A 9,250-nucleotide genomic window follows, 5' to 3' on the forward strand; every position below is an offset into this window, starting at 1 on the left:
CGAGGATTTCCTCATGCTGAAGAAATCCTTCCTCAGTCTAAATGTGCGTTCAGACCATTGAGAGACATCACTGACACTATTTTTACAACCTGGCAGTTCCAGGAAAAATGCTGAGAACAATACTAGGGACTGTATGTGGCCTTTATCAATTTGACCAAAGCCTTTTACTCTGTTAACTGTGAGGCTCTATGGAAGATCTTATCGAAGTTTGACTGCCCAGGGAAATTTATCACCATCCTAAGACTCCTTCATGACCAGATGACTGTCTCCATCCTATGCAGTGGCTCCGCTATAGAGCCCTTTGCCATTCGAACTGGCATCAAGCATGGCTGCATGATCACACCAATTTTGTCATCAAGATGCTCATCTGTGATCATCTGTCATATGACATCGGCACTGAGTACAGGATGGACAGGAACCTTTTCAATCTGCCACTTCCGTGCCAAAACCAAAGTTACTTAGGCCTTGACTGTGGAACTTCAGTATGTCAATGATTGTGTTATCGTTGCACATATGGAGGAGGACCTACAAACAGCCCTTAACTGCTTCTCAAGAATACCAATACCTGGGACTGACCCTTAACATCAGAAAAACAAAGGGGCTTCACCATCTGGTTCTGGGCCAATCAACTCCCCCAGCAAAGATCCTCGTTGATGGACAGGAGCTGGAGAATGGTCAACACTTTACATACTTTGGCAGCCACCTCTCAAAGAAGGCCAACATTTATGAGGAGCTCTAGTATAGGATCCAATGTGCCAGCTCTGCCTTTGGACGACTGACTCGTGTGTTCAACAATCACAACATCAGTACTCAAACCAAGCTCCTACTATATAAGGCTGTGGCAATCCCGAGTCTTTGCTATGGCTGTGAAGCCTGGGAGACAGACCTACAAAGACCACCTGAAAAGCCTGGAACACTATCATTGTGCTACCTCTAGAAGATCCTTGGCATACTGTCTGTATTCTTCACATGTAAACTACATGGTACTGAATAGCTATCTCAGAAAGATGAAAGGCTGAACTGATCTTTCCAGGCTTGAACAGGAGGTTATAATGACTGCTACAACAGCTAGGGATTACTAAATCACAGACATTATGGTCACTTTCCCTCCCACCTGTAGCTGAATGGTTTGGCCCTTTAAGAGAGAGCAGACAGCCGTGTTGTAAAGCCCAGCCGCAGGCAGTTGGCTAATGAAGGAGTATTTAACTACCAGTTAAAAGCCTAGAGGACAGAACATAGGACAGTCCGCTGGGTGAAAGAGCAGTTTGTGGACAGGAGGCAAACTGGAACCCATACACTCACTACTAGGAAGAAACCACACAACGGTACTGGGCTAGAGCTAAAGGGCCCTTCTTACTGCCCAGAGAAGGGCTACAAGCTTTGTTAGCTGGTTCACTTGTTTGGCTGATGCAAAAACTGTGTTTGTATTTAAAGGACTGGCTGAAAAGCTCCCAAGGGGAGCAAGGCTAGGCTGCAAGGCAGCAAGCACACCCATCTGCTTACACCACACCTCACCTGCTCTTTGTCATCTTATTTCTGAAATCCCCAATACATCCTCTTTGCACTGCTGGGCAAAAGGGACATGTCAAGGACCCAGAGTCTGACCTTAGATATACAGAAGTGACTAAACTAAAAGGAAAGCCATTCCTTTGCAACCCAAATCATACTCCGTAAAGAGGCCATAAAAATAATGAAAATCATCTTCTTGGTCAATATTGTCTCTATAGGGCAATGAATGAAGCACGATTCAAACAAGGCATGAAACCAAACAGATTTCTTTAAACACATTTGGGGAAATTGCTTTCTCCACTCATGTTATTTCTACATTTCTCTCCAACATTCAAAAAATACCAAGGGTGCTTAAAACTTTTAAAATACTACTTTTGTACACCAATTAAAAAAAAACTTTTCAAAAAACCCCAAACCTAATAACAACAGTTAGACAGCTGGTGTACTAAAACCACTGCTTTTCATGCTAACTAGGATCATCTCCTTGTTCCCTTAGGCTTCCTTCTTGTTTGCTTTGCCCACCCATTTTCAATTCTCTTCCATTTTGAGTGAGGAGCTCAGGGACTTTGTTATAAAGTCTGGACACCGCCTACCACAATAGGGCTTTTATGTCAGGCACCCTGTAGCAGGGCACTGGGGAGCACTTGCCACTAGAGACAGAAATTACACATAAACCAGTTTAAGTGATCAGAAACTGGTTTCTGAACCTGTAACAGAATAAGTTCAGTGCACATAAACCAGTTTCAAAATGGCAAAAATTTGTTTGAGATAAACCTGGTTGAATGTAGTATCAGACTTAACTGACTGAGCAAACTGGTTTATGGAACTTCCCAGACCACAGACTCCTTCCTGGTTCAAGTTAAACCAGTCTCCCAGCATCCCAGCATGCTCTGCAGCCCTGGGCAGGGTTGTGCTCTCTGCTCCAGGGGAGCAAGGCTAGCCCTGCCCCTCTGCTCCCTAGCTGGAGGGCAGGCAGGGGTAGGAACGTGGCCAGATGACAGCCCCCCTAAGGCGAAGGGGACAGAGAAAAGGTTTATTCCCCTGTCCCACCAGCATGGACCTGTCAGACATTTCTCCGCTCGCTGTTCCAGCAGCCGGGGCATGGCCAGCCCTGGCAGTAGCCTCAAGTGAACTGGCCTGTCCCACCAGCACAGACCCGAGCTGGGGTTCACCTGGTGCTCCCCCCTCACTGCTGCTGTGGTGGGGGCATGGCCCATGAGGCAGAGGGGACAGGGAGGGGGTTTATTCCTCCCTCCATCCCTTCTGTCCCCAGGGGATGGCAGCCGGGGTCTGCCATCCCTGACCGCCGCCGCTGCCACTCCCTGTACATGGTGAACAGCAGAATAAGCTCCTTTCCTGCCCTCTGCTGATGGCAGAGGGAGGGGGAAAAATAACCCCTCTCCCACCCCCTCGGCTAAGGGGGCCATACCAGCTGGCCTCTGGCCACACCCCCACCCCTGCCGCTGGAGTGGCAAGGAGGCAGGGACCGTGACAGGGGCAGCAGCCCCTCTCATGGTGTCCCAGGAGTGCAAGCCTCTTCCCAGAGGGGAGCTACGCTTGCACTCCCTGGAAAACCTTGACAGGGCCTACAGCCCCATCACGGTCCCTCCTCCCTCGCCACTCCAGAGGCTAGCTGGCATGGCCCCCTTAGGTGAGGGGGTAGGGAGGGGTTATTTCTCCCCTCCCTCCAGCATCTGGTGCAGGGGCAGGGAAGGAGCATATTCTGCTGCTCACCCCGCTCAGGGAATGATCAGTGGCAGTGGGGGTCGGGGCGGGCAGGCCCCAGCTGCGGCCCCCTGGGGCAGAGGGGAGAATAACCCCCCTCCTTGCCCCTTCTACAAACCCCCCCAGCCCAGCTTCCCTGTGGCTGAGGGCTGCTCTAGCGCCCCCCAGAGCCTGGCCTGAGCCACTGCAGGCATGTACCTGCATTTCCTGAACGTCTATTCACTTGCAAATTGGCTCAATCTAGGCAGGTTAAACTAACCTGCAAAGATAGAATCAATATAAGTTCTGACTTTTTGAATGTCTGTCCTTAGCCTTTAAGGGGAGAAGCTGCCTGATAGGCAGCTTCCAGTGGTGTGGGGTCTGATTAGAGACTACCCTGACCAGAAGAGGGCTGGGCTTGAGCCATGGAAGCCCAGGGCCTTGAGCCAGGCACGCAGTCTAGCCTGAGAGTCACAAGGAGAAGAGCTCTTGGCGGTAAGGCACCTGACTGACCAAAGAAGTAGGGTAAGCAATTTTACAGACCTGGAAACAAGGAAATTACCTAGGGCAGACAGAAGGGTTTCATGCAGGCATGTGGTCTTTATTTTATGTTGATACTCTTGTATGAGTTATAAGCTTTGAGCCTGGCTGGAGGCAGGCTAAAGGCATACTCAGTGAGCCAGTAACCCAGAGAGGGGCTGAGCGGGGGCACAGAGGGTCCCCCAGCCCAGAAAGGTGGCTGAATGAGTGAAGGGGAACATCAGTGTGGCAGGTGAGTAATCAAGAGAGGGCTATCGTAGAGTCTGAGCCCGGGAGGAGCCATATGGCCAGCATATGGCCAACTCCAACCGACTTCAAGGGCAGGCCTTAGTTTTACATACTTAATTAGAAATAAAAATAAGTCACAGCTTATAACAACTGAAGAGAACAGTGCATAAACAGCACAATCAAACCAAAGGGGACTAACTTCTCCCTTGGAAGTAGGATGATCACCCTGTTAAAACAAACAAACTATGTTCAACGCAGCAGCGGTAGCCAGTGTCCAAAAAGCTAAAGTGAGATACTGTCTGAGCCACTTAGATTTTCAAAGTGAAGTCTGGAACATCAAGGTGAAGATGAGGACAGGATGCTGGAAGGAACTGGGGAAAGGAACTAGGGAAAAACTGAAATGGACCTGGGATGGTAACGGTCCCCCTTCTTCCCTCCCTGTCTTCTCTCTCAGACCAATAATCAACCATCACTTCCTTCCTACAGCTCCTTCCCCAACAACAAATGGACCAAGGAATCATTTCATATAATTCACATGCTGGTTCAATGGTCTTCCTTAGCACCATCAGCTTTTCTCATTTAAAAGCCCACCTGGAATCCAGAACTTCCCCTTTCCTCCCAGTCCCCAAGGTCAAAATTCCTTCCCATCCTGAAGACTTAATAGCTCTGCTTGGAAGATCCTTCAAAAATTAACTAGTATTTAAAAAAGCATGCACACACAGGTTTGTTGCTGCTCGTAACAGGGATTAGGGGGTACAGCCCCAGTGGGTACAAACCATCAGAGTTCCATGGAGCACTGACAATTTGCAGCACCTGCAGATACACCCCTTACCACACCCCCTCAATTCTAAACACTGTTGAGCAGGTCCCCAGTTATGCAACCTGACACAACGCTGCAGCAAGCAAAGCACTCAGTTTCAAAGTCTGCCTGTCTTTACCCGATCTTTTGAACTCTGTTGCTTTCTTGAGCTGCAGTATTATGAAAACGCAATTTAAATCCAGGAGAAACAATGCGTCACGCTATGGGCTTAACAAGTTAAGCTTGTTTAATTGCTTAAAGACTAATTGTGACTGGCTTCATGTATAGGCCTGAATTTTTAAATGAAATTTGCCACGGTCTTAAAATAGACTCCTAGAACAATGGAGAACAACGTCACTGACTAGATGAAATTAGCTTTCTTTATTGAATTCCAGAACCGAAGTATTACTGAAATGCAACAGCTAAAGATAACGACTTTCTAATGCCCTAGAGTTCAGCTTGTTCACTGTTAATTTGCAGTAGGCAGCAGAGGTTTTATTTCATGTACTATGTACTGATCTTCCGAAAAAAGAAAAGAATAAAAATAAATTCTACTGATATCTCTCTTCCTAAAATTACAATCTATTAAAACTAAAACTAAAATAAAACAGAAAAACCCCAGCACGTCATCAACAGATAACAAAACTGAGATTTCTAAGCTCGGATAGAGCACTGCTTACCCAAGAAAGGTTTTGGATTCCGCAGGAGGAGAGAGAGAAAGGCAATTCTAAATACAATTGTATAACGGCTACTGTAGTTTAAACTGCAAGCTGTCCGAGTTTGTTCCTTTCATTATTGGAGCTTTCATAAGATCGCAAAAAGATTGTTTTAAACCTTAAATGGCTGACAACTTACCCCCCTCCCCCCGCGTCCGAAAAAAGACACACCACTCTAATGAACCCAGGAGGACACACTGGTTTTGTATTTTGTAAATAAACAGGTGCGCTATCTCGTTTGAAACAAGACGCATACAGGCTCTAATCTATCTCCTCTTGAAGTCGATGGCAAGGCTTCCATAAAGCTAGACAGGGACTGCGGTAGGATTGTTTTTAGGACAGTTTTCCACATTCATTCCCGTTTACATGGAAGCCAGTGAGAATTCTCTACAGAAAACACTATGGGATAACAAGCCACTTTTAAAAAAGCAGTTCAGAGTCCACTAAAAAATTAAATCCAAGCATTTACATTTCATACTAAAACTTTTAAGAGCCAGACATGTGAAAAATTAGAAACAAAACCATGCTGTCTCAGCATGCAAAACAGGACAGTTTAGTATGAACTGAAGAAACACAGAGTTTGTAGCTATGGACAAGAATCGACAGTGCTCTGGTTAACATCAGATCACCTTCATAAAACAATTTTCTCAATTTTTTCTTATCTGTTCAGCAGCTGGGACTGTTCTCACAATGCCAGAAAATCCAGGGAGATTTCCAGGACTTCAAGATACATTCTGCTCTCTCATACATAGATAGGCTTCAGGTGCAATTGCTGGCCAATTACATCTGGACAATACAACAGTTTTTGAAAAACCAATGGTTATCTGCATTATCAGGAGAAAGTTGTACTGAGCCCAATATCTTCCCCATTATCATGTCACTTGTCTAATTTCCAAAGTCTTATCAGGTGTGGGCTAATACAGAGGCTCTACAGAACTGTGGTCAACAGCAATAAGGCTCCCCTTTCACCTCTTACTCTAATCTGGCCACAGGGTGGAGACCACAGGGTAGCTTCTTGTCAGCAAGCAAGGAGCTGGAAAGAGCATGGAGAGAAGGAAGAAAATGGGAGGAGACCTAGCTCCAATTTCTCCACTCAGTACTCAGCGGGACTGGACATACTTACAGAGACAGAGAACAAGCTGCTCCACAGAGAAAGGGTGCATTAACTTACTCCTCTCCTTGAGCATTCAGGCAGTAGAAGGTAGACTGCAACTCACCAAACCACAGTTCATGCTTTGGCCCATTCCTAGAGCAGTGAAACTGTGTGCTATCCCACCCTTAGGACAGATATAACATTACAACCCAATAAATGGATAAGATCAGGAAATCCCTTTCCTTAACACCAGCCAGCAAATCCATTGCTTGCTGATGAGAGTTTTAGGGGAAGTCAAGAGAAATGGGGTTTTTGTCATGACCCAAAGGCATGATTTTGTGTGTGCTTCGGCACCAGAATTATCCCCGCCAAGTTGCAGCTTCATTGCACGGGAGAGTTTCCTGTTGCAGAGGAAAACCCCGGTGCAGGGACGAGTTTCCCGCCTTTTTTGCAGCTTCTTTTGCAGAGTGCATTGCTCATGTTGCGAGAGGAATGCACGGTGCAAAAGAGTTCCCACCACCGGTATGCAAATTCGTTCCCCACTATTGGCTAGTTATAAATTATTCCCACGTGGCGGCTAACGATTGGCCTGTTAGCCGTATAAGAGGCTTGAGCGGTTTCCGCCCAAGCCGAAGAGGACTCCACATCCATCTCGTGGGGACTCTGGATACATGGCAGGGTAATAGAAACCCTGTGTGAGATTCAGAGGAGCGTGGCGACCTGATCCATCGCCCACCTCTTCCCGTCTTCGAGCGCAACTTTTATAAGACGTACCTACGATTCTCATTTTGGTGGCTCGTTCACCCAGAGCATCCGGAGCTCTGTTCCGTGGAGCCTAGCAACCTCCACGAGACCGTCTGTGTTGTCTGTCTGTAACCGCAACTCAAGCAAGTTTTCCAGCCTGCACCACTGCCATCTCGGTGTAAGTAAACAATCTTTAAAACTACCGCTAAGCGTTTGTGCCTAATTCCAGCTCGACGGCCTTCCCTCTCCGACCCGGCGTGCCCGGGCTGCTGGCCACAGCCCGCGTGCAGCACGGAAAAGGGCTCGGGTCGCTCCCAGCCCGCACAGTTTTCTTCCTTTGTGAAGCTATAGGGAAGATGGTATATGATATGCTGGCTACCAAATGCAGAGAGGAGAGATGAAAGCCAAGTTTCCCTCAGATGCTCTCTCAATTTAGGCCCCTAGTAGTAAATGCAAGAATTGCTGCAGTTTGCAGTGTGTATGGAAATCCACAAAGGTGGAAGGCTGCATCAATTTAGTTCATTCTTCCAGATCAATGATATAATTCCAATATTAAATGTTTGGGAGAAACTTAAAAATTCCCTGCTCCCAGCTGCTGTTTTGGGCATCCTGAGAGAGATGCTTAAGACTGTCAAGACTACCTTGGAATCCCTACTTCCCCAGTCTACTTCATATAGCTGTTTTCTAGGCTAACTTCTCATGGAGTCAACAATAACTGCAAAACCTCTATAGGAGGATCATAGGAAAATAGGGCTTATCATAGCAAGTACAAAAATCCAACAGTGAACCAGTCTCCCACCAAGATGGGAGGTGGGGAAATGGGAGAGACATTATATTTTAAAACTAAAACTTAATCATTCAGATCTTTTTGTTCTTCCCCCATAGCAGGTGGACCAAAGAGCAAGGTAAGAATCTGGATGACATTCTTCAGAGAAAAACTACTGTGTCAAACAGTTCTAACTGAAATATTGCAAGGACCATTGCTTTTGGGGCAATGCTATTTGAAAGCTCTATTTGGTGGCATCTCACTGTGAAGCAATTTCTGGTAGTGGACTCTTAAGGCTTTTGAGAAGTATAGTTGGCTCCATTATCCCATTATACTTGGAAAGGTCACCAAGCAGGTCCTCAAGGAATCTATTGTGACACATCTTGAGGAGAACAAAATGATCAGAAACAGCAAGAAGAGATTCAACAAGTGCAAGTCATGCCTGGCCAACCTGATTTCCTTCTATGATAAAGGCCCTCTGTAGAGAGGAGAGAACAGTGGATGTGATATACTTACACTTTAGGCAAGATATTCTTGTTAACGAGCTAAGGAAATAAAGACGAGATGAAAGTACTGTAAGATGGATACACATCTTCATTAAAGATCTGGATGATGGGACCAAGTGCATACTTAGCAAATTTGCAGATGACACCAAGTTGGAGGGAGCTGCAGACACTAAAGCAGGGCTGGGATCCAGGATGACCAGGAATGACTGGGAAAATGGTCCAAAACTCAACCAGATGAGATTCAACATGAACAAAGTCCTGCATTGGGATGGAGTAATTGTATGCACAAACAAGAAATAATTGGCTAGACTGCACTACTGCAGAGAAGGCCCTAGAGTTACAGTGGACCATAAGCTGAATATCAGCTAACAGTGTGCTCTTGTTGTAAAAAAGGCCAACAGCATACTGGGTTGTATTAACTGAAGTGCTGCTTGCAAATCAAGGGTGTCATAACCCAATGATTTTTAGTGCCTCGGCACATTGGAATTTTCCCGCCACATGGAGCTTTCTTTGCACGGTGGATTTCTCAGCTGCAGAGAGAAATCCCCGGTGCAAAGAGTTCCCGCCACACGTATGCAAATTAGTGTCCCACTATTGGTCAATTCTAAATTATTCCTACGTGGCAGCTAGCAATTGGCTCGCTAG

The 9,250-nt window shown here is 46.4% G+C and overlaps 1 protein-coding gene across 2 annotated transcripts in view; it reads right to left on the reverse strand.

Annotated features, from left to right (window-relative positions):
* Positions 1 to 9,250, reverse strand: part of ALKBH8 (alkB homolog 8, tRNA methyltransferase) — a 76,798-nt gene that overhangs the window by 39,336 nt on the left and 28,212 nt on the right. The window lies entirely within an intron of this gene.

This window comes from Alligator sinensis, unplaced genomic scaffold (genome assembly GCF_000455745.1).
Source record: "Alligator sinensis unplaced genomic scaffold, ASM45574v1 scaffold802_1, whole genome shotgun sequence".
In the NCBI taxonomy this organism is placed as follows: domain Eukaryota; kingdom Metazoa; phylum Chordata; order Crocodylia; family Alligatoridae; genus Alligator; species Alligator sinensis.